Below are 27,234 nucleotides of genomic sequence, written 5' to 3' on the forward strand. Positions count from 1 at the left end.
ACACTGTCAACACTAAACCCAGTCAGCCAGATAGGAAATTAAGTCGGGGAAAATAATTTATGTGACACAGTGTTACAATTATTTGGATCCCTGAGGCCAGGTGGTGAACGGCGCTTCATTTATGGGATCCCGTTCAGGAAAACGGCACCCACTAAACCATCCAATACAAACAGAGTGTGTGTGTGCACACACATGCTATAATTATGACAAATGTTCAAAGAGACCCGTAAGCAATAAAACTGCTGCATTGCATTTTCTCCAAAAAATGCTACTGCATCATTTTACACACGTGAACACACCCAGCTTGATGTCCTCCTCTAACTCTGTATTAGAAAGTCACATCTGAACTATGAAATCCAATTAATATCCAATGCTAATACAGTCTCTGTGGTATCATAGCAACAGGGAATGTTTTGAAAAGGACATCTGCATGTGTTTGTACTGTATGTGTGCAAGTTAGAGGCACTGTTTAGTCTGGGCTGCTATAAACCGATGATTTGCTATGGCAGTGCAGTCAGTGTTATGCTGAGACATACAACATGATGCTTTAAAAGAAGAAACGTGCAGCTGGGATGAATATAGATTTCCTAGATCTTGCTTTCTCTGAGAGCAAGGCTGAGGGCTAAATAGATAGGAAGTGCATTGAACCAGTAAAGAAGAGACAAACTAGCTAGTAAAATTTACAAGCTTTTCCATCCTGACTCTGTCAATGATTTATTAGGCTTTATTACTCTGATAAAAAATTGAAGGACATCCCCCTCCAAAAAGCTTCTTTTGTGGGGTGCATTGGGTTGTTTTGATGAAGGAGTGATAAAAATAGCCCAGTTTGGAGAGATGTTTAATTAATGCTGGCGTGGTCCTGAAACCCCAGGGAAGAGACAGACAGAGAGAAAGAGAGAAATCACACTGCAGAGATAAAAAAAAATACATGTAAAGTAATGTACAAGAATGTTTTTTTTTTAAATATATGTTTTAATGGTTTTTAAAAGAGCACATGACATTTCGGTCCCTCTGCACATCCTGGAATACCCAAGTCAAAAATGTGTTAGTAACACTTTTATCGAGGTCCTTTAACCATTTCAGGCTGAATGCAACTATTTGTGTTGCACATCAAGTGTGACTTGTGTCAGATTAACAAAAATGTAATGCAAAGTAGCTGTTGCTGAAGTAGAGAGCAAGAAAAAAAAAACTATATTGCTGTTTACAAATGAGTGGACCATAGCATGCATCTCATTTAACATATGACGAAGGGATTTATCTGGTGTCTTACAGGTGGGGCAGTAAAAATGGCATTTTAATTCTGAGGGACAGAAATGGGGGTAAAACAGTCATGAAAACCTTTAGATTTTTCACCATTTTAATGACCATTTTGCTTTTTTTGCAGTTAACTTATTCCTGCAATGTGACAAATATATTGTTTAAGTGTTAAAGAAAAATCAAAAGTCATAATTTTATCATGCTAGACTGCAGAAATATCATGTCAGACTGCAGAACACTACTGAGGCTGCTTGAAATGTTATGTCAACAACACAAATACAATAGAAACATGTCACGAATTTTCCTAGGCCAACATAATGTTCTTGTAGGGTATCAAGAGTTCATGAAGCTCTCCTACACTCAATGTTGAGGTATTGCCCAATAATATAATATTTGATTAAGTTGGTCTCACTGGTCCATAAATAATTTATCTGTATTTTCTCTGTGGTTGATATGGAGCTCAGGTAATGAAATCCATGCAAAGTTCTGCGGCTGGCTTGCCCTCCAGAGGAGAAAGATACAGAGAGAAAGCTCATTTGATCCTTGTCTCCTTTCGTCTTCTCACTGAATTTCATTGATGCTGATGTCCCAGTTTTCCCTCCATCAGAAACATTTCTGCTTGTTTAACATTCACAAACTTCTTGTAAAAGATTCACAGTGTGGGTAGGACATTGTGGCTGCAGAGGTTTTGCTGCAGAGACCCCATCAGTATAACCTTGTTTGATGGCTGCTGTAATTCTGCGATGTGCACCGTACATGAACTCTTTTAAGAAGTATCCTTGGTTATTCTGGTGATAGAAATAATCATGTCTATTCTACTTTATATGTACATTCTAAAGATCAGGAAAAATCCCACACATACAACAAGCCCATAGACCCTCAGCCCAACGAAATCCAGGATGTGTCTCCCTCATCTAATTGTGATCCAATTGACCAAAATGCATCTTGATACCCGGTGTCAACAGGGCCAAAGAGACGTTTGTTGTTGTGTTCTGCAACACAGGTTATTAACTTTTATAGATCCAGTGGCCCCTATATGAAAAGATAGATTTTATTCATAACACTTCATAATATCATCCATAAAGAACATTATCTAACATTATTACATAATACAGTGATTATAAAACAGGTAAATAGCTAGAAAGTTTGAAATTACTTAAAAGTGAGAAATGCCTTGAAAATATAAATATTTATCTTTATATCTTCAAGTTCAGAAATAAGCTTTTCAATTTAAAGGCTACTCACTGGAATTGATTTGCAGGGGCATTTTTTTATTATTTGTAAGTGGCATTTTTATAAATACATTCTTAAATGTATCAGTGTTGTCTTTTGTCAAAACCTAAACCATTCAATGAATCAGAATATTGATATGAATACAGTTCTATCAACATCAATGAAAATAATAAAATGAAATCTGCATCACTATTAGGGGAGAGGACAGAATTTGGGATTTGAAAATCCAGAAATCCAGTGACATTATATATTCCAGCATATATGTTCCATTAGGCTATTGGCTCCATATCATACTCTTATTGACTTAAAGGCTACATACACAGAGCTATCTAAAAGCTCTTTATGAATTAGTTTATTGCGCACTAAAAAAAATCTAGATATCGCATTGGTTATTTTAGTATCATGAAAAACTTTTTTTTTTTTTTTTTGCATTAAATTATATGAAATTATTACAGGACATAAATTAAATTGACTGCTCTCACAAAAATTCTCACTATAATCACTAAAGCTGTCCACACTTCAAAATGAATCTCTTACTTGCACTGTATCTGCTCTTTGTTGTTCATGAGCAAATTTGCAAGAGTACAGAATTCATAATTCACATAAAAATTTATCAATGTTGACTAATCTGAAGGCTCTGATTGGCAGTTGCATTCATATGCTTAACAGTGCTGCAAAAATATGCATAAAAATGATTTGATGCAATATGAGCAAGTCTAAATCTAATGCTAAATTTAAACAGTCATTATTACAGTCACTGTATTAATATTACAGTTATTACAATTTAGTTATCACCCAATATCTTGCATTTGTCATACATTTTTGGTAGCAGTTTTACCCTGGTAATTTCCAGGAAAGACATGTTTGACTGTTAACTTAACCTTTTTTACAGTATAGAAGAATAAATGCATGACTCTTTCTTGTTACCTCTTGTTACCCTACTGTGTCTTTTTTTCTTTTTCTTTTTTTTTTTTTGTAGAAAAAGGACGTTTCTTCCGTTTTCGTCTGCCTGCACCTCTGAGCATGCTGGGAGTGAGTAAGCAATCCCTCCCTCAGGAAGACCCGGATGAGGTGACCATCCATTCGTCTGATCAGAATGAGAAACATTCTTCCTCCTCGTCATCTCTGTCTCTTTCCCTTTCTCCACGTGAGCTCCATCCACCCACCGGTGAGAGCTGTAGCCCCTCCTACGGAAATGACACCTGGGCTCTGATTGGCCAGAATTATCTGGGGTCATGCTCACCTATCTCAGGGCCACAGGATCACTCATCTCCAAGGGGCCCCTGGGACCGGGTGGAGCCGCAGGAGCCTTTGTCGGCTGCATCTAGGAGAGCATCACGGGCCAGTATGTGCACGTTTAGGAGAGTATCATCTACACAAGATTTAGAAGGACTCAGCACGCAAACGCAGAGGATGTACCGTGATCGCCATGCTAGCGAAGGTATAAAAATAAATACATTTTATAAATACACAAGCAAAAGCTTTTAAGAAGAATTATGTGAGTGCTATTGGTTGTGTCAAAAGGAATTGTCTACCCAAAAATGACCTCAGACCACCCAAGATGTAGATGAGTTTGTTTTATTCACCTGAACAGAACTGGGGAAATTTAGCATTACATAACTTGCTCACCAATGGATCCTCTGCAGTGAATTAGTGCCATCACAGTCCAAACAGCTGATAAAAAACATCACAGTAATCCACAAGTAAATAAATAAATCCAGTAAATAAATAAATCCATAATTTTAACTTTAAACCGTCCCTTCTGGTCATAATCCATAATGTTTCCTCCAGTGAAAAAGTTTATTTAAAACTAAAGTCTTCTCACATACAAATCCAAATGTTTTGGACTGTTTTTTCACTTGTAAATGGTGCATGATCTGTGCATATTTCTTTTAATAATTTTATATTATTTTTCCAGTGTTGTTTAGTCTTAGGATGTGTGGTTTAAAGGGCTATTTGTCTTCATTAGTTAGAGATAAGAGAATATGTCCATTTCAAGGTTTTTAATGTAATGGGAAGTTGTTGGGAAGCAGCAAACTTCCCATTACTATTTCTTGTGGTCAGTGCTTAATTTGTAAATGAATAATTGCCGGATCCAAAACAGCAATTAAAAGGCACTGTAACTGACTCTGACAATACAGCTTAAGTTTTCCCGGAACATTCAATGACGTCACTAAGTGGTAATGCCACAATTATAAGAGAGCATCGTTCACAAGTTTCTGCATGAACCTAACTAGGAAACAGCCTCAAACCCTGGGGCAAAAATGGGTTACCAGGATGATTTTAGGAAAATGTACATCTAAGATACATAAAAAAAAACAATCATAGTATAGGTATTAATATGCAAAAATATTTGACTTAAGTAACAGTTTTAATTAAATGCGGATACTTGCTTTATTTTACAAAATCACAAGTTATTTTGAGTGTGCAAAAATAAAAATAAAACACTATCTGTATGACCAAAAATGATGCATTTTATGTTTTGGCTGTTCAGTAGTGCCATCGCTTTGCACACACACACACACACATATTCGTAACTTAAACATGACATCGCAGTCCATTCATTATCAAAATAAAATACAGTCAACCAAAAATAAAAAGGTTACACTGGTCAATTTAAATACTCTGTGTTATAACTGGTCCACTTTGTATGGCAAGCACATATTTGATCATGTGAAGAGGATATTTCTGTCAATATACAAATGCGCGTGAAGTACAAAGCCTCTACATTATCAATAATAGTTTAAATCAAATACATTGCAAATATGGAAACATTATGATTTGTGCCGAATGAGAGGTACGTGGTTATAGGTTTATATATTTTCATTTCATTCTTATTCTGTTCTGAATACAGTTACATTTATATATGTTTTGGAGTGAGCTATAATAATGTATAGCTATGTATATAGTATATTAATGTCTACATTATAATATTTCACTTTATTTGGTATTATTTCCCTCTCTCCAAATGTTCTGCTACTCATAAACAATAAGCAGTAAGCAACAATCAATGAGAGGAAGTTTGAACTTAATAAAGTTGACTGGTCACGGTCAAAAATATGTTGACCAATATATAACCTCCAAATACATAAACCTGCTCTCGCTCTCATATGCACGCAGGCACTGTCACAATCTAATGCCCGATCCTTAAAAACAATTACCGGAATGCAAAAATCAAAAATCTGACATTTTCCAGAACAGAATCCGGCAGGATCCGGCTCAAATTAAACACTGCTTGTGATATAATAACACTTATTGGATTTGTATTGGTCAGACGAAGTAAACTTTTTTTTTTTTATCATCATTATTTCATCCACTTCTGTTCTTCACTGGTTGATAGAGGATCAATACGGAGTATCAGACAAAACACTGGCTTGGGGTACCAGACAAGGCTGTTAACAGACAAAACTGATATTTTCTGACAGGATCTTGCTGCCAGATTCTGCCGTCTTGCTCTGGATCTGATATTTCTGGCATGGAGGCATAATCTTACAGATAGATTTTCTATTACAAACTCAGAGCTTTTCAAGTCACAAGAAGTTAATTGATGGACTAAAGTGTGGATTATTGTGATGTTTTTATCAGCTGTTTGAACTCATTCATTGCAGAAGATACATTTTTGAGCAAGTGATGTAATGCTCAATTTCTCCAATCTGCTCCAAAGAAGAAACAAATTCATCTACATATTGGATGGCCTGAAGAAAAAAAAAGTTGTGTGAACTATTTCTCCAAAGTGGGTGTAAGGTTAATTCGGTATAATGTACTGCTTTACTTATGTCATTATAATATGGTTAATAATTCATATTAATTTACAAATGCTATAATATTGAATGAGGCACTACATATGAATAGGGTGGGCTATTTCATAGTGTAAAATATTACTAAAAGGTGCTGTATGTAAGTTTTTGACTCATAAAAATGAGAAAAAAAGCATAAAAATGCCATAATATGTTTGCAGATATTTAAGAAACATGCTAAGTTAATATATTTGTTTATCTGAAAAACAGTGCTACAGTCAGTTATTCTCCTTTGAAAATGTGTGTTCCAGACCGGAATTTCCGTCTCTGTTTTGGTTTGTGAAACCCGTCCCCTGCAGTTTCACCAATTGTATTTTGGCACCCCGGGTTGCCAGCTGGCGGGGAAAGCAGCGTATTTCATTTCAGTCATGGAAGCTGGCAAACAAAAGGGGATAAATATAACTTTCTGCCCATCCTAAAAATGCCTCGACATCCATCCAAAGAACTTTATGATCAACAACAATAATAAAAGCAGAATAAAATTAGAGAAATGCATTTGAGAGATGAAGACAGCTTAAAATAGACAAAGTTTTAAAAATATCTTGATGGTGTCATCAATCTGGCAACCTGCATGTTCGTCAAGTCTGATGAAGAGGGACCGGGTGAAAAAAACCCTCTACAATATTTTATATTATGACTTCAATACCTAGTTCAACCACTTTGTGTCAATCCTGCATGCAGCACTTGTAAGTATGGGTGCAAGGTCAAAGCTTTAACATAGTAAAGTCAAGGTATCTAGCCCAAAGTATACACAAGTGAATAAAAGGTTTCTATATTTTACTGTGCTTAAATATTTAAAAGTAAAAAGTAATGGTTTTTCTTAGCCCTTGAAACTGACTGATGAAATCAATAGACAGGGCAGATTTTCTCCTTAAAATAAGTAATTTTCTCAATGCTGTGACTTTGTAAGGCACTTGGACACAGCAGAAGTTAAACTGTGACCTGTATCCTGAAATGTATTACCTGAAATTGCTAAGCATTAAATTCAACTGCATTTGTTTTTTATAGTTGTTTGGCACTTGGATATACATAGTTGTTGATGTTTGCATTCCAGTCACATTCTTCTTCAGCAATAGCTATAACATCATTAAAAAATGTTGTTGTGAATACAGAGAGATGTCTTTACAAGGACGAATGACTACAGGTTTTGCCAAGGTCACATTAAATTTTAATATTTATTGGCCATGTTAAATAAAAGTTAATGAAATCCACAGGAACGTGCGAGTTGTTGGTTTAGTATGACAGGCAAAGATATATATTTGTAGTATAGATAATCGATACCCATTATGATAAGCAATAAAATACAGTATATAGCTTGTACATGAAGTAAATTGTATGGTAAGAAATTTATTATTTATGCAAAGGGTCAGCTTGTTAAATATGCAAACATTTGCATATCATATCAAAAGTAACGAGTTCAAGGAAACTTTCACAACATTTTTATTTAGTGTGTTCAGCAGCTCAAGGTTGTTTATTTACCAAGCAATTTATTATATCTAACAAACCGTCTCACAATTTACAACATTATTAAGCACAAGTTAATTTTTTTTATCTATATCTAAAATATAAAATATTACCTAATATAAATCCACCCAAAATCATTATTTATAGCTATACTTGCTCCCCACCTAAATGCTTTATTGTCTTAATAAACTGTGTGAGTAACTTCTGAATAACTTTTAGGTTCTGCAAATCTTGTGGGGATTATTTTTATTCACACATACTGTACCCTCTCACAGTTTAAAAAAATAAAAGATCTCACCTATCAGTACTGATGCTTTTGACTGCCTTTCACTGTCTTTCTCTTCTTTCACTCTGTCCATCCGTGATCTTTTGCTTTCTCAGATAATGGGCGTAGTATTAAAGGTAACAGAGCTGTTACTCAGCACGTGCTTGCCTGCCTGCCTGCCTTTGTAAAGCATGCTCAGGCTTACACTGAATGCTCCTGAAACACACCAAATTGACAATCACAAAATCCTGAAAAATAGGTGTGAAGAGGGACAGAGGAGAGATTTGCATGTGTAATTCCTTATGTGGCGTGAAAGTGCATGGGACAGAAACCACTTGCTGTATTGTTCGAGCTGATATTTAAGAACTAAGTTTGAGCTTTTGCACCTTTTCTATCTTTCTTTACTTCCTCTCTTTTTTTTCATCTAAATCTCTTTCTGAACCTACATGGTTTTTCAACCCCTTAGGTTAATAATGTATTCCACAGGAGAATTGATTGTTTAGATTCTTGTAGGGTTCTTGTCCTAAATCTTTTCAATAAACAAGAGTGTGTAGATCATTTTAGTTTAGTACCTGTGTATGACAGTAAAAGTTTTTGAGATTATTCCAGATTCTCTTGACCTTTGACGTCTTAACGTTTCAAAAGTGAAATCATTCTTTGCTCCCCTTCCCCCTCTCTTTCGCTCTCTTCTCATTGGCTAGTGTCGCGTTCTTGGATGGCTGGGGGTATGGCTAGAGCTTCACTTCTTTGATTTTAACCGTTGTCATGTCTCTGTCATCTGTGTGTCTACTGTCTGTGTATCTTGTGTTTGCAATTGACTCAAATGTTGTTGATATTAGTGGTGCTGGTTTTATTGTTGTTCTTAATGATCAGTGTTGATGTCACTATTAAAGTGACTCCTGCTAGAATGTTAATTTTTTTAATAGAGAGATAGAGTGGTATCTTGCTCATAATTTTTGTGTATTTGCTTTAGGACCATTTAATCAGATCAAGTCCAGCATTTTGGGTTCCACGTCTGACTCAAACCTCATGAAATACAGCACCATCAACAAGATCCCTCTCATCACTCTCAACTTCTCAGAGACCAACAATGACAAGCGGGCATCATCTCCGCATTCTTCAGAGAAAACCATAATTGCACCAAAGGTCAAAGATCGAACACACAATGTCACAGAGAAGGTCACACAGGTGAGAGATGGACATTACATCATGGAAATATTAATTTACTGCTCTACTGTTAATGCACCAACAAAACGCAGTTTCCGTATTTTTCGGACTATAAGTCGCACCTGAGTATAAGTCGCATCAGTCCAAAAATACGTCATGAGGAGGAAAAAACATATATAAGTCGCACAGGACTATAAGTCACATTTATTTAGAACCAAGAACCAAGAGAAAACATTACTGTCTACAGCCGTGAGAGGGCGCTCTAGCTGCTCAGTGTAGACTACAGGAGCAATGAGCAGCATAGAGCGCCCTCTCACGGCTGGAGACGGTAATGTTTTCTCTTGGTTCATTTCTCTCAGTTCCTGTCAAATTAAATTTGATAAGTCGCACCTGACTATAAGTTGCAGGACCAGCCAAACTATGAAAAAAAGTCTGACTTATAGTCCGGTAAATATGGTAATTACTACGAAATATTATATTAGTCTGTCTCTTATGGGAAAGTCCGACATGTTAAGGGTTATCTTAATAATTATATAGAGAGGAGAGCTTGAAGTGAAAGTTAGACAAGACTAACAACACACACACTAATTCAACTCAATAACATTTAGTTAGAGTATACCTGAAATTTTTTAATAAATTTGCCAGTTATGTTGTTTGTATTAATCAGTGCACATTATTCCAGTTAATAAAATGTTTGTCTTCCTAATCTTTAAACAAAAAGTAATACATTATGGCATTTGCCAAATAACTATTTACTACAAACCCGATTCCCAAAAAGTTTTGACACTGTACAAACTGTGAGTAAAAAAAGGAATGGAATTAAATTAAGTTAAAATTTAAATTAAATGTATGCATTTAGAAGATACATTTATCCAAAGAGACTTACAGTGCATTCAGGCTAACATTTTTTGCCTAACGTGTACTTCCTGGGAATCAAACCCTCAACCTTGCACTGCTAACGCAATGCTCTACCACTTGAGCCACAGGAACACTATATAATAATAATACTAATAATAATAATAATAATAATAATTTATAAAATCTCATAAACTTATATTTGATTCACAATAGAATATATATAACATATCAAATGTTGAAAGTGAGAGATTTTTAAATGTTTTGTCAAATATTGGCTCATTTTGGATTTCATGAGAGCTATACATTGCAAAAACGTTGGGACAGGTAGCAATAAGAGGCTGGAAAAGTTAAATATACATGTAAGGAACAGCTGAAGGACAAATTTTCAACTTATTAGGTCAATTGGTAACATAATTGGGTATAAAAAGAGCCTCTCAGAGTGGCAGTGTCTCTCAGAAGTCAAGATGGGCAGAGGATCACCAATTCCCCCAATGCTGTGGTGAAAAATAGTGGAGCAATATCAGAAATAAGTTTTTAAAAGAAAAATTGCAAAGAGTTTGAAGTTATCATCATCTACAGTGCATAATATCATCAAAAGATTCAGAAAATCTGGAACAATCTCTGTACGTAAGGGTCAAGGCTGGAAAACCATACTGGATGCTCGTGATCTTCAGGCCTTAAGGGGCGGTCACACTAGCCTTTGAACATGCTAAATAATTTTGGACGCCGCTGTGAATATGGGCGGGAGCAAGATATAATGGTTTCCCCTCAGTTATCACAACATGGATTAATCTGTGCTTTTACTGTGTCTTTTGCGACGTCATCGAAAACGTCTTATTATATTGTACTCTCTGTCTCTCTCTTTCTATAAATATATACACACTAAACATTAAAAAATTATAGAACGTGTCCTCATTCAAATGTACCATCTGTTCCTGTTTCCATTGACACTGCGAACCATGCAACTTCCTTTTTTTTATTATATTTTAAATATGTATTTTATAAAATAGGATGCTGCGCTACGGCTAAAATTAGCACTTCCTTCATTCTTTAATTTCTGTACAGAGAGGTCACGCAGTGACGTATCGATCATCTACTGGTCACACGATTTCACGTGATGCGAATTTGCAGGTCAGAGTTCACCAGACTTGAACTTGAGCCTGCGTTTTCGGTCTGACGCATTCGCATGCGTATTAATGGAAGTCAATGGAACGAAAAGTGCAGTGTGACCGCCCCTTTAGATAGCACTGCATCACATACAGGAATGCTACTGTAATGTAAATCACAACATGGGCTCAGGAATACTTCCAAAAAACATTGTTGGTGAACACAATCCACTGTGCCATTCGCCGTTGCCGGATAAAACTCTATTGGTCAAAAAAGAAGCCATATCTAAACATGATCCAGAAGCGAAGGTGTTTTCTTTGGGGTAAGGCTCATTTAAAATGGACTGTGGCAAAGTGGAAAACTGTTCTGTGGTCAGATGAATCAAAATTTGAAGTTCTTCTTGGAAAACTGGGACGCCATGTCATCCGGACTAAAGAGGACAAGGACAACCCAAGTTGTTATTAGCGCTCAGTTCAGAAGCTTTCATCTCTGATGGTATGGGGTTGCATGAGTGCATGTGGCATGGGCAGCTTACACATCTGGAAAGGCACCATCAATGCTGAAAGGTATATCCAAGTTCTAGAACAACATATGCCCCCACCCAGATGTCGTCTCTTTCAGGGAAGACCTTACATTTTCCAATGACAATGCCAGACCAAATACTGCATCAATTACTACATCATGGCTGCATTGAAGAAGGATCCGGGTACTGAAATGGCCAGCCTACAGTCCAGATATTTCACCCATAGAAAACATTTGGCGCATCATAAAGAGGAAGATGCGACAAAGAAGACCTAAGAAAGTTGAGCAACTAGAAGCCTGTATTAGACAAGAAGGGGACAACATTCCTATTCCTAAACTTGAGCAACTTGTCTCCTCAGTCCCCAGATGTTTGCAGACTGTTATAAAAAGAAGAGGGGATGTCACACAGTGGTAAACATGGCCTTGTCCCAACTTTAGATGTGTTGATGCCATGAAATTTAAAATCAAGTTATTTTTCCCTTGTACTGACATTTTTTCAGTTTAAACATTTGATATGTCATCTATGTTGTATTCTGAATAAAATATTGAAATTTGAAACTTCCACATCATTGCATTCTGTTTTTATTCACAATTTGTACAGTGTCCCAACTTTTTGCAAACCGGTTTGTAAATGTCTTAGGGTTCTTTTGTAATGCAGCCTTTCTCAAATCCTTGCAAAACAAGTCATGTAAGTAATTAATTAGTGCACATGTGTGCATGCACCACTAATTACTAGACAGCCCACGTTACACCTCGCTTCATCTCTCTTCATTGGCAACTGGTCAGTGCTTGCATCAAGTTCAAGACATTGGTCCTTGAGTAGAAAACAACCACATGCTCTACATCCTCTTACCTCCAATCCCTCTTAACCAATTTACATCAGCTACAGAATTCTGAGGTCAGTGCGTGAGCATCATGTCATGGTACCATGACAGAGAGGCACATAATCATGTCTCCAAACATTCACATCCATGGAATGATTTTAGAAACCTGATATTCAAGAAACCCCTAAAAACATCTTCCATGAGCAATTATCAGCATCTTGCTGACTCTTAAAAAAATCCTCTGCGTTTTCAGCATTTGATAAAACCGTCAATGTTTGATGGTTCATGCTGTTTCCTGCTTAAGAAGCATCGCTTTGTAATTTTCCTCATTTGTATGTACACTACCATTTAACAGTTTGTGGTTAGTGATATTCTTTTAAATGATACTTTATTTTTCAGCAAATACACACTAATAAGAAATTTTTTTAAGCAACAAATCAGCATTTTAGAATGATTTCAATAATATAGCCAGTTATTTTATTCTGTAATAACATTTCACAATTTTACTGTTTTTGCAGTTTTTTTAATTAAATAAATAAAGCCTTGGTGAGCATAAGATATTTTTTTGTTTTTAAAAATTTTATCTACTTTTAATTACTATCTGGATCTTGTATATAACACCCGTTTTCATTATTTAGTCAATTCCTGATGGATGAAAGTTTACTCAGAAATATGTCATGCTACAGAAGTAAATTAGAGCGCCCTCTCGCGGCTGGAGGCGGTAATGTTTTCTATTGGTTCATTTCTCTCGGTTTATTTCTCTCGGTTCATGTCAAATTAATTTTGATAAATAAGTTGCACCTGACTATAAGTCGCAGGACCAGCCAAACTATGAGAAAAAGTGCGATTTATAGTCCGGAAAATACGGTACATGCAAAATATTGGCTCAGTTCTATTTCTGTCAGTGGTGCTGTTTTTGTTTGTTTGCCACATTATAGACTTGTTGCCTGTAACTATCCAGATGGCCAGTTACACACACAGATGGCTTGTTTCGTCTTTTACATTCTTTGTGTTGTGCTGGTTGAAGAGTTGGACTAATTAAACTGGGTCTTGGCATCTAATCTTAAAACATAGCCTCCCACGCACCCGCAACCTTTATGCCGAATGTGATTTCACTTTTTCTGACTGACCCCTTTTTATAATATATCTCTATAAACTCTTTTTAATAATAATGAAATCCTTAAGTTATTAAACTCAGAAAAGTTAATGAGCTCAGAGAAGTCACTTATATTCATGTGCAACCATGTGTTTTTAACACTTTCAATAATATTAAAAATAACCAAGCTATTCACAATTATAGTTTAAAGATAAACAGAACTTGTGCACACACTGTAAAGTTGAATCTGAAGTAAGCCAACAAAGGTCACTAAAAGCAAGAGTTTGATTACCACACTGCATTACACTGTGAGGAACTAAATCCCTTCTTTGCCTGCTTTGATGTCGGCACAGATGAGACTGAGTCTGTGCTGTTACCATCCACTGACCGCCTGTCACCTTCTGTGAGTACAGCAAAGGTCACAAAAGTGCTCCATAGTGTCAATCACAGAAAGGTGGCCGTTCCAGACATCATTCCAGGAAGGGCACTCAGAGATTGAGCAGATCAGTTGGCAGAGGTTTTCTGTTACATCTTCGACCTCTCCTTGTCAACATGCCTCAAGTCTCCCACCATTGTGCCCGTCCCCGAGAAAACAGCTAACAGCAGTCTTAATGATTACAGACCTGTGGCTCTCCCTTCCACTGTGATGAAGTGTTTTGAGAGGTTGGTACTCAGACACATTAAATCATCACTTCCCTCCACCCTGGATCAATATCAGTTTGCATACAGAGCTAACAGGTCAACTGACAATGCCATCAACAAAGCTCTCTACACTGCGCTGAATCATTCAGAACACCCGGGAACATTTGTAAGGATGCTGTTTGTGGATGTTAGTTCTGCATTTAACACTATCATTCCCAGCAGAATGGTCACCAAACTGATTAACCTGGTTGTCAGTTATTATGTATATCTCTGGTTAAAGGATTTCCTTAACAAACCGCACACAGACTGTCAGGCTGGGGGGCCATCACTCAACCACTCTGACTCTCAGCTAATTGCACAGTCCTCTGTTGTACTCACTATACACCCACGACTGTACACCAACGCACAGCACAAACACAATCATTACATTTGCAGATGACACCATTGTGGTGGGGTTAATATCAAATGGACACTGCCTACAGGGAGGAAGTGGCTGAACTGTGTACTCAGAATGGTTCATCAATAACAACCTCTCTATCAACTGGAGGAGAAATGGTGGAGAGGGTGAATACCTTTTAAATTTCTTGGCACACACATCTCTCAGGACCTCACATGGACTGTTAGCACAACATCTCTGGTCAAGAAGGCACACCAGTATCTGTGCTTTCTGAGGATGCTGAGGAAAACTAACCTCTGCTTGTGTCCTTTTACTGTTGTTTAGAAGGAAGCATACTTTGCCATGGCATTCTGGTGTTGCATGATGGCTGCACTATGGCTGAGAAAAAGCTTCACTCATACAGTGGTAATACAGTGGTACACACTGTTCTCATACTTATATATTTATTCCATAATGTTTTAATATTTCATTCACTATTGTAAATTTTTGCTACATTTGCACTATACCTATTTTGCACATTTGTTATATACTGTATAGCTTACGATAATTTTGATTCACGATTCATAGGTTTTCGATTAGATTCAAGAATGATTTTTTCAAATTTAGAACGGTTCGATTTGATTCACAATTTAATTCAGTTCGATTCGATTCGATTATAACGATTCGATTCTGCATTCTTTAAGTGCATTCACAGGATTATTTAAATGCTTCCCTTAAATTTTTAAATGCTTAGTCAGGGGGCAAATTAAAAGCAGCTTTTATGGTTAGGGAACCATAGGTTAGAAAAAACTTTTGTATATTGATAGATGCTAGTTTAATGATGACATGGCATACATAAAAATGTATGTAAGCAAAGATTTTAAAAAAGAGCTTTAAATGTATTATGTATAAGCTAACATTTTGTCACACCAGGGGCGTAGCCATAATTTCAGAAATGACAGAAATGTCAAATACAATAATTTTATATATGTAGCCTATGTATTATCATAATAATAATTGTTGTCTTTTTTATTACTTTTAATTTGCTGTAAGAAATCAAATACACAGCTGGACAATAATCAATCATTTGTAATTGATATTTTTTTCCTAATGGCAATTTATGATTGTTTTATATACTACATTTAATTAGCAATTATTTCAATTCTCTGCATAGAATAAGGTAGAAAATATACTTCATAGTTTCAGTACTGTAATAAATTATGCCAATTATCACTGCATTATTCATAAATTTATTTATTTATTGTGGGGTGTTATTTTTTTTTTTCTCAACTTTTCATCAGTTCATTCTGCTTTTATTCAGTTTAGCTGCAGATAAAGCCTGGCACATCTATGAGAGCGAGATCACTTCTCTTTCAGTGTAAAAACTTCTTTATCTCATTTACACAAAATAAAATGCTATAGTAGCTATTTAACTTTTCCTCTCCATCAGCGAATGATTCTGAGAGAAAACGCACCTGATGTCTGTTTGCTAAATCAACAAACGTTACTTTCATAGTGGAGCATGTGAAGGATAGATGTGAGGCACCATTAATTTGTGCTTGTAGTAATTTAATGTGTATATATTTTGAAAGCATTGAATCACTATAGAATTCGATTCAAAGCATTTTAAATCAATTACTGTCCGAGATCGGCGATTCAAGATTCAAAAATCATGTTTCAAGATCGATGCATATGCACCATCAGGGTTTGTAATCGATGCATCGAGAAAACGAGTGAATTGTTACACTCCTAATACAATTGTTTACATTTGTAGTATACTGTACACCTTTTTACATTTGCACTGTTTACTTTTTCTGTATCATTGTTCACTTTTTGTTTAAGGGGTCATATGGTGAATAAAGAAGATCTGTGAAGTTTCAAAGACTAAAGTCTCAAATCTAAAGAGATCTTCTGTATAAAACTTAACTCGTTCACGCCCCCCTGGAATGGCTCATTCTAACACACCCCCACATATCTACGTCAGTATGTGGGAAGATTTGCATAACACCATCAGATGCTCACATAAAGAAAGAAGGTGTACCTTTCATTCTCGTTGTAGTATTGTTGTTGCCGCCGCCGCCATGGCGTATAGACGCTGTGTGTTTCACTGTGAAAGCAAAACTTCTTTGGCCTTCCAAAAGAGTACAATATCCGCTATGTCATGCTCCAGGCATGATCCGTGCTGGTTGCTTTGGAAATACATTAACTTTCCGAATCGGCTTTCACCGTGGACAAAGCGGCAACCAGCCAGGGGTTGTCACGTGTGGTTGATGCAAGACCAAAGTATGCTCCTTTGTAGAATCCTTCTGCCGCACCGTTCTCAAGCTGCCCGCCTCTGCTCATTCAAGCCGGCAGTGGCTCACTTTAGACCGCTGCTCTGTGTGACGTTGTTCCGTTGAGAGTGAAACTACTTGGTTTTTGCCTTCCATAAAGAAAACACGACTAGAAATCATGTTTATATCACATTTATATTGAGTTTTGTGTTTATGTCTTCGTCACTCTTGCTGGACAAGGCTTCACAATATGTTAAGAGGCATAACATTTCCATCCCATGCTTGAGGCATTCGGCCAGTCAAAACGCGCTGGATAGCTGGCCAATCACAGCACACCTCGCTTTTCAGAGAGATGAGTATTGTGAAAATCGACACTTTTCTGAAGGCGGGGCATAAAGGAGAAACGATAATGTAAAGTATGTGGAAAATAATGTTTTTGGGTTTTTTTTACCTTAAACTGCATGAACACATTTCATTACACCAAATACACAAAATAATGTTCTTTTTAGCAGCATCATATTACCCCTTTAAATGTACATTATTGTATGTATGTGTGTACTTTCAATGTGACAGCAAAAAAAAAAAAAAAATTACAGCTGTACAATGACAATAAAAGCTATTCTATTCTATCATTGATTTAATTAAACCCCAAACATTTATTTATTCACTGCATGGATGACATCATTTCGCAAGATACAACTTGTCAAGTGACACAGACCAGCTCACAAATACAGATAATTAGGTAATTAGGAGAACACATGCTTTACAGCCAGCTCCAATTATTCTACTAATTATTATGACCTCAGTCAAAACAGAATTTGTGACCTGCTGCATAATTTTGAGATATTGTGACCCAGTTTGAGTTTTATGCACTGAATGAAAAAGTCACTCTCTAATTATACAGTATAGTTATGTTTCTACTCGAAACTGTTGTTGAGAAACAATAATGTAAATGTATGTGATAAAATTATTTAATTATTATTTGTATTGGTTTTTTTTTGTTTTTTTTAGAAAACTGATTCTAAAGATTAAAAACAATTTTCAGGGGTCAGTACAATTTTTGGTTTAGGTAATAATACTGCAATTTTCTTCATTCAAAAATGATTCTAGTTTATCAAAGGACAGAGACAGACTATAAAATACTTTAAAATTGTTACAAAAACAACCTCTTTCTTCCACTTCGCTTTTTGTCAGAACTTTTGATTGAAGGCAAAAATAAATCTTTCAAAAATACTTTTCTTTTGAACATTATATTCATCAAAGCATCATGAAAAACTGTATTTAACTGGTTTCAGCTGTGATGATAAGAAATGTTTCTTTGCTGGCACCAATAGCCTCTTGGGCAGAACGCCGACATGTAGTGTCGAGTATAACTATACTGTCCTATAGAAATAAAGGCTTAAAAAGCCTAAAATAAATCTTAAAAAAGAAAATTTTCTTTAGTAGCAAATCTACATATTAGATTTCTAAGGGACCATATCATACTGAAGACTGGAATAATAATGCTGAAAATGTAGCCTTGCCATCGCAGGAATAAATAATGGTTTAAAATACCTTAAAGCAGTTATCAGATAAATAAAATAAATGCAACCTACAGAGTATAAGAAACTGTTTGCAGAAACATTTAAAACGTTTGCATAAATTAAACATTTCCTCATTCTAACTCTTTGCAGTCTTTCTCATTGTTTTCATCAAATGACATTGACTACAGTATGTAAAGTATAACACACGACCTCTTAGGGCTCCCAGCAGATTATTTATTTAACCTGTTTGTGTAGTTGTGTATGTGTGTGTATGAGAAGTTAGAGACAATCTCCATGACACACAAATGCACACTCGGGCTAGCTGATGGTTCAGTAATTACTATCTCTGAAAGCAAGAGAAAATTGTCTCTCATCCTTTCTTAACCAGTGGAGGAATGGAGAGGAGGGCTGTATGAGAATTGCCTCTGTGACATTGAGACCATCCTAGTGTCTCCCACAAGCATGCTGTCATACTTTGCTATACAGATCAAAACAGCTGTTGACTCATTTGTAATAATGGCATCCAGGGTGTTTTTGTATGCTGTAACATATGGTACAGTCAGTGTATATATCATGTTGTGTATTATTTGCTCACTGAACACACAGACTGGTTCTATCCATTCAGACTGGTTCCTTGATATGAAGGACATAACAGTCTTTCTTTATGTAATTTAATTCTCTGGCTGGATTGTGTGCTATGGTCTGTGATTAACTCAAGGCTGCCTCGACCATGACCCATCACCATGTGACTTCGCTCAATTCTTGCATTACCATCTGAGAGCTGGATCATGAAATTTGCATCATAAGCATGATGTATTGCTCCCTCTCTTCAGTTTCCCAAAATATCTATAAAGTAGACATACAGTGTGATGCTCTATTAAATCTCATTGACTAAGTACTAAATAGACATACTCAATTAGAACAGATTATTTCTAGAAACAAGGCTACGAACATCTTCATGATGTTTGCCTCACAGCCGTGATTGTGAACAACAGTGTGAACTATAGTGGTACAGTACAGTTTGCTAATTTACTTTAGGTCTTAAAGGTACAGTAGCAAAAACAGTGTGTTCAGTTCTAAGGGTCAGAGAGGGTTGAAAATGGTCATGTAAAAATATTCAAGATTAAGATGAAAATCAACAATGTTGTTAATCAAATATAAAAAAAAAAAAAAAATTGTCCTTTGCTTATATCAGTTATCTCCCCCAGCCCTACCCCCCCCCCCCCCTCCAATTTTTTTTATATCAACTGAACTCATTTGACCTGAAATTTCTACTTGAAGTATCCCTGGTCAAGTATTAACTTGAATGTATGTATATAAAATTTAGGGCTATCAAGCTTTTCAGGTTTTTAATCTAATTAATGCATGTTAATAATATGTATTTTCATACATGAGTCACTATGCTGTTTCCAGTCTTTGATTTTGCAGCTTGTGATATCTGTTAATAGTTGCAAAATATAGCAGTATCACTGTTGTTATAGTAACCGCGTCTCCATGCTTTAGGTTTTGTCGCTAGGCGCTGACGTGCTTCCAGAGTATAAGCTTCAGACGCCACGCATCGACAAGTTCACCATCCTACACTACAGCCCCTTCAAGGCAGTCTGGGATTGGCTGATTCTGCTGCTAGTCATATACACCGCTGTTTTCACACCCTACAGCGCTGCCTTCCTGCTCAATGACGTAGAGGAGCAGAAGAGACGAGAGTGTGGTTATTCCTGCAGCCCGCTCAACGTAGTGGATCTCATAGTGGACATCATGTTTATCGTAGACATTCTAATAAATTTTCGGACTACGTACGTTAATGCCAACGAAGAGGTAGTTAGTCATCCAGCTAAAATAGCAGTGCATTACTTCAAGGGATGGTTCTTCATAGACATGGTGGCAGCCATACCATTTGATCTGCTCATATTTGAGGGAGGATCAGAAGAGGTGAGCGGTGCATATGTATATGTGTGGTTTGATTTGTTTTAGTTCTGTAATTTACAGTGAAAGATTTTTCATCCTATTCATACTGCCACTCATGCTTTGCATTAGTAATTTGAACAAATACAAAAAACTACAGTAGTCAACATTTGAAGTGGATCAAAAAAGTTGTCCTAAGACAAGAAAGCATTGTGGTTTTAGGTTTTAGGACAACTTTGATGAAAGGTTTTTATCCACTTCAAATGTTGACTAGTATATTTCAAACTACATGGAACATCATAGCAAACACCCTGAAAACCTGGCAACCAACACCCTCATGGGTAAAATTTTCACTCAAATACAAAAAATCTGGGGATTAATGTAAAAATGCAGATTAAAGGAATAGTTCACTTTTTCAAAAAAAAAATTCTGAAACTTTATTCACTCCCATGTCATTCTTTCTTTAGTCAAAAAGGTTTTGAGTAAAACATTACAGGATTTTTCTCCATATAGTGGACTTCAACAAGGATCAACAGGCTGAATGTCCAAATTGCAGTTTCAACGCAACTTTAAAGGGCTCTATACAATCCCAGATGAGGAATTAGGGTCTTTTCTAGCAAAACTATTGGCTATTTTCTAAAAATATCTAAATACTTTTTAACCACAAATGTTCTTCTTGCACTAGATCTGTGATGTGCATCCACAACTTCGCTTACGTTGTCACACTGAAAACACTTTGTAAACTTGGTTGGTACACGCAACCTTTTCAATGTGACTCAATAATGCAAGAAGGCGAGCTAGTGCAAGACTAGTATTTGTGATAAAAAATTAGATAAATGTTTATATATATATTTTTTTAAATGATGTTTCACTAGATAGATGTTTCTTCAGCTGGGATCGTGTAGAGCCCTTTAAAGCTGTGTTGAAACTGCAGTTTGGTCCCTGTTGAAGTCAAAGAAAGACATGAACATCTTGGATGACATTGGGGGGTGAATAAATATCAGGAAATGTTTATTCTGGAAGTGAACTAATCCTTTAATGCTTAAATATGGATATAAGTATGACTGGCTGTTTAGGCTTAAGTGCAGTAGTGTAATTTTTATATAAACGTTACGTTAACATGAATGTATGTTTGTGTTTCACCTTCTTGATCAGACCACAACTCTGATAGGCCTGCTAAAGACTGCCCGACTGCTCCGATTGGTCCGTGTGGCACGGAAGCTTGATCGTTACTCAGAGTATGGGGCGGCTGTCCTAATGCTCCTCATGTGTATCTTTGCACTGATTGCTCATTGGTTGGCTTGCATATGGTATGCGATCGGCAATGTGGAGAAGCACTATCTGGATCACACGATTGGCTGGTTGGACAATCTAGCTATATCTATCGGCAAGCAGTATAATGGCACCGACCTCTCCTCAGGCCCCTCAATCAAGGACAAGTATGTGACAGCACTGTATTTCACATTCAGCAGTCTGACCAGTGTGGGCTTTGGAAATGTGTCGCCAAATACCAACTCTGAGAAGATCTTCTCCATCTGCGTCATGCTCATTGGCTGTGGGTTATCAATACATTCAAATTAAACTTATGCCATCAAAATCACCAGTGTAGCAAACAGGAATGCTTTTTAAGACAGCTAAATATTATGTATTATTGAGCATATTAACATGATATTTTAAAGGAATTAATACTTGTAAAAATTACAAGAAAATTTGTTCCTAAGAATAAATAACTTCATATTGTTAATATTTTTTAAAGGAATTAATACTTTTATTAAGAATCCTCAAAATATTAAGCAAATATTTATTTATTTTTTAAATATTTTTTACTTAAATCCTGACCATTGCCTTCTCTCTTTGTGTTTTAGCTCTGATGTATGCTAGTATCTTTGGGAATGTGTCTGCTATTATTCAGCGACTGTACTCAGGAACAGCTCGGTACCATCTGCAGATGCTTCGGGTCAAAGAATTCATCCGCTTCCACCAGATCCCTAACCCGCTGAGGCAAAGACTGGAGGAGTACTTCCAACACGCATGGACATACACCAATGGCATCGACATGAACATGGTAAGAGTCAGGTTTTTTACACCTTGACATGGATTTCTATCATCAAATAAATAAATGCATTTATCAGTCAGTGTTTGCATTTTGTGCCATGTGTTAGCTATCTAGTGTTTCATATGTATCTAAGTTACAGAGTATTAATGTCAAATGTGTTCATGTGTCTACGCAGTGATCTGATATGCATTGTCTCTTTCTTATACGCACTCAAACGGACTGACTTCAACACCCTGGTGAGCAGGAGGTATAGATTAATGTTTGCTTTTGACCAAAAAGCTGCAGTTGCTTTATTTTTAATATTTTTCCGTAATGTCTGTATATTTTTATTGAAGCATGCAGTTGGTTTTTACTGTGCATGTCTAACTGCGGGCAGTGTTGGGTTAAATACGTACCATTTTATAAGGTAAGCATAGTCTAAATGTTATAACCAATTAATGCAATTAAAGTTGGGTCCATTTGAAGTCTGATGTTAAATTAAAAACTCTATTTACAAAGCTAATGGCATGTGTACTATGACTCATCCTGCACACGGACGTTTGCCCAGTTCCATTTCAGTGATTTTCCTTCACTTAAATCAGTTTCACTTTGATGGACCTTCTATATGTCGTATTGACATTTCCCATTTTATTAGGCATTAGATTTAGTTTGTTAGATAGTTATTGCACATTAATGTTTTTCTTTTCATGCCAGTCTTCGTTTCTTGGCAGACATCCCAAATGCAATTTTTAACAAGAAACATGTTGTTGTTTTTTTGATTTTTTTGGATTTTGGATGAACCAAAGAAATTGGGGTCCAATATAAGTGGCAGCTGCATTCTCCTCTGCTTGATGTGCTGTATATCATTATATGAAGCAAAAGCAAATCAAAGGCAAATGCAATGCAATGCAGCAGAAACAAAGGATCCCAGACGTATTCATTCTGAGCTTCATCTTTTATGTATTTGTAGTTGAGGGAGACAGGGCTATATTAGCATTGTATAATCTGAGCTCTAACGCAAAGCTCTTAAAACCTGCAATCATTCTGCCCTCCTTCTCTTCTCCATGGGGAACACTCTTTCTCTCTTTTTCTTTCTCTTTTCCCTCTCCAGGTACTGAAGGGCTTTCCAGAGTGCCTGCAGGCTGATATCTGTCTTCATCTGAATAACAGTTTGCTCCAGAGCTGTAAGGCTTTCCATGGAGCGACCAAAGGATGTCTACGGGCACTGGCGATGCGCTTTAAGACCACTCACGCCCCACCGGGTGACACGCTGGTGCATTGCGGGGACGTCCTCACAGCCCTCTACTTTGTGGCCAGGGGATCTATCGAGATCCTCAGAGACGACATAGTGTTGGCCATCCTGGGTGAGCAATGAACAATTAAACAAACTTTCACTGAAACCTGCGATAAGAAAAAGCTGTTGACTTCACATCTAAAAGGCTGGGCATCTAAATGGGAAGTGATGGAGGAGACAAAAGGACTGAAGGAAAATGTAGTTTATATGTATATATATCCTATAATAAGTACAGGATCAATGTACAAATAGCAGATTACTGAAATACCGTGGAAAATGGGTTATCTTACAACATGGCACTTGCACACTCATCTAAATTTAATATAAACATCTCAGAGGCTCAGAGGTAATAAGAGACTTAATGAAAGAAGTGCTGTCCTTCATTCAAGGAGATCTCTCCTGTGATGAGCTCATCATGTTTTTTTTATAGATGGAGGGAGACTGAAATAGAGGAAAATGAGAGAATGAGGCAGAGAAGGGTTGTAATTAAATAAGAAGATGCAGGGATGAGAGTGATGGCAGTGTGGTGGTGCATGTTTCCCTTGTTCATTAGATTTGCGAATTGTCAGTGTGATGGAGAGCCCCGAGTGACAGCGCTAGTTTCATTATTTACAGGTGCATTTATTAAACTCATACACACACAAGCTCAAGAGTCTCCAGCCGCAACCATGCACGGCCAGGTGGAGCAGGGTAAGCCGAATTTAAATGGTCCATCTCTCTTCCTACGCAAGCTGGCTTTAACAGAATAAGGCCAGGGGAAGAAAAAGAGATGCACACTTACCCACTCATGCAACTCAGCAGAAACTCGCTGTACACTTCGCAAAATTGCTGAGAGAAGCTACCTCCTGCTTCATATGTATTCTTAGGTCTCAGTTGAAGAATCACTACCTCAGCAAGAATCTATTGTCTTACAAAAATGTTGCAGATGGACACTTCATCACTGTACACTAATTCTGGCTCTGGCCAGGACTCTGATACTCTAATATCATACTCACATTGAATAATTGATATATAATGTACAGCACTAATAGCTGTAGCCACAACCCTGAGCCATATTTAGATCCGGTGGCAGGTGGCCGCTGCCCAGGCGACTGTCGTTTGTTTGTCAGGTCTGACCTTTGATATGTATCACAGCAGAAATGTGTTGTCAGGCCTTGACTTTTCTCTTGGCACACGTCCTCACGAAGCTTGCAGGGGCTTTCAGAAATGTCACATCACCAGTGTTTATCAAGATATATTTTACACAGATTGTGAGCTTGCAATCAGTGGTGGGGAAAAAGTAATTGCGACTTTATTTCTTGCAATTTTAGAGTATGTGTATATATATATATATATATATATATATATATATATATATATATATGTGTGTGTGTGTGTGTGTTACAATTCAGATTTTATTTTTTTTTATTCGATTTATTCTGATGTTTATTCTCAGAATTCTGAGTTGGCATCTTGAAATTCAGTTTACATCTTCCACTTCTGACTTTTTAGATTGGGTCTATCTGTTTCATGAAATGTATTTCATCTTTAAAATGTTTTGTTTATATTAATGCACAAAATCACATATAACATTTCCAAAACTACATTCACAGTTATCAGAAAATTGTTGATATTAATCACCGTTGTGAGATATATTGTGAGATAAAAGGTCACAATTACCTTTTAATTTTTTCTAAACTTAATGTGACAAAATAAAGAAAAAATTAAGCTGCGTTTCAAGTTACCCGGAACAATTTTAGGAACTTTTTTTCACAGGAACTTTTTCCCCCCAGACCTGTTGCTTTCTGTGTTTCCACCGCGGTCTAAAGTACCATGAAGATTAGCCAAATAGGCTGGGGACGTAGGTCTATGCTCAATAGAAAGTACACAAATTTCGGACTTGCATCCTCGGTAGTTCAGACTTTGCCAGTTGGACTCGAGAGTGTGATCTCCCCCGGAGGGAACGACACAACTCCAGTTATTCTGCAAACAGCAGTGTAATTGATAACGTCAGTCAGCTCGTCTTGGCTACTGCAATTTTTCTCACAGTAAATTTACAATAAGATAAATAAGCCTAGGTGAGAGTGTTCTCAGTAGATACATTAGCACTGAGATCCCACTGATCGTGTGGAGCTGATTGTCTCCGAAATTGGCGAAAAAAAAAAAAAAGGTGCTTTTTTGATTAATAAACTGCAGATTTTAGTGTTAAACATCTACATTCTCGCCTGAAATACTTTTAAAACTACATTTCATGACACAATAACATTAATATTTTGAAAATTCTCTGAATAAATGGTGTTTGAAATCACAATGCTGCATAAACTCAACCAATCAGCATTATCAGTGCCTAAGTCCCACTCCCAAAAGTTCCTCATGAGTAGACACTTTCAGAGGGGCAATTTTTTATCCGGAACTTTATTTAGAGCCTGGTTCCTGTGGTGGAAACACACAGAGTACTAGCCCAAAGTCCCTAGTTCCTGGTTAAAGTTCCAGCGGTGGAAACACGGCTTTACAGACAACAAATAGATAATTTATTTTATCTTCACTTGCAGCACACATGTCTACAGGTGTCTTGTTCACAACAAATGACTATTATGAGCTGATTCATTTAATAAATTATCCAAAAGGCTCACAAAATCATTATCAATTTGAATCAAACCACTCAAATTTGCAAAAACAACTATAAGTAAGCTATTTGAAGGGTTGATTCCTCCAAAGTAGTATTTTTTTTTTTTTTTTTGACAGCACTGACACACATAAGGTTAATTACATTTACTGTAATCTAGCAATTTCAACAGGAATCCAAACAATTAAGAATTTCACACAAAGGTGAAAGATTTCCCACAGGTTTTGCAATGGCTTTAAGAAATCAGCTTGGTTTAAAAGTTATTTCTGTGTGTGCTGTGCTTCATACATCACTACTATAATTGACTTTTTTTGCCTATGAAATTTCAGTTACATACTAATATGGGAACTTACAGTATTTTCTCCCATGTAACTATTTTTCCATTTTCTTCCTTCAATGCTTTATCTTCTCTTCTGATCACTGCATACCCACCTCTCAGGTAAGAATGATATTTTTGGAGAGATGATTCATCTCTACGCCAAACCTGGGAAAGCCAATGCAGATGTTCGAGCAATGAGCTACTGCGACCTCCACATCATCTACAGAGAGGATCTTCTGGAGGTTCTGGAGATGTATCCTGAATTCTCAGACTACTTCCTGTCCAATCTGGAGCTCACGTTTAACCTGCGTGATGAGAACGCCAAGGTAAATTGCTTAGTGTTTTGAAATAAAATGTTCCCCACTAAAATTGACTATATAGTTTATTCTCCAGTACACCATGACCCTTTATGAAAATTAAGCATAACATCTTTAAAAAAATCATGGCATTAACTATTAACATATTAATACAAAACTGTATAACTTAATCATAATAATATTAAAAAGTACAGTTTACTGTAGATTTGTACTTAGTAGTACTTAATTGTTTTTTAATGAATCTTTGCAAATCACCTTTCCTAATATGTGCTAGGTAGCAAGTTTCGCGGCTGAAGTTTACAGTCTGCTCATCACCCCATGAAAGAGAGGGGTGGGGTGAGCAGAGCTCATTAGCATT

General features: G+C 36.6%; 1 pseudogene; it reads left to right on the forward strand.

The window, feature by feature from the left end:
• The window catches only part of LOC113092682 (potassium voltage-gated channel subfamily H member 7-like), a 58,211-nt pseudogene that overhangs the window by 24,568 nt on the left and 6,409 nt on the right, over positions 1 to 27,234 (forward strand).

Source organism: Carassius auratus, chromosome 6 (genome assembly GCF_003368295.1).
Source record: "Carassius auratus strain Wakin chromosome 6, ASM336829v1, whole genome shotgun sequence".
NCBI lineage: Eukaryota > Metazoa > Chordata > Actinopteri > Cypriniformes > Cyprinidae > Carassius > Carassius auratus.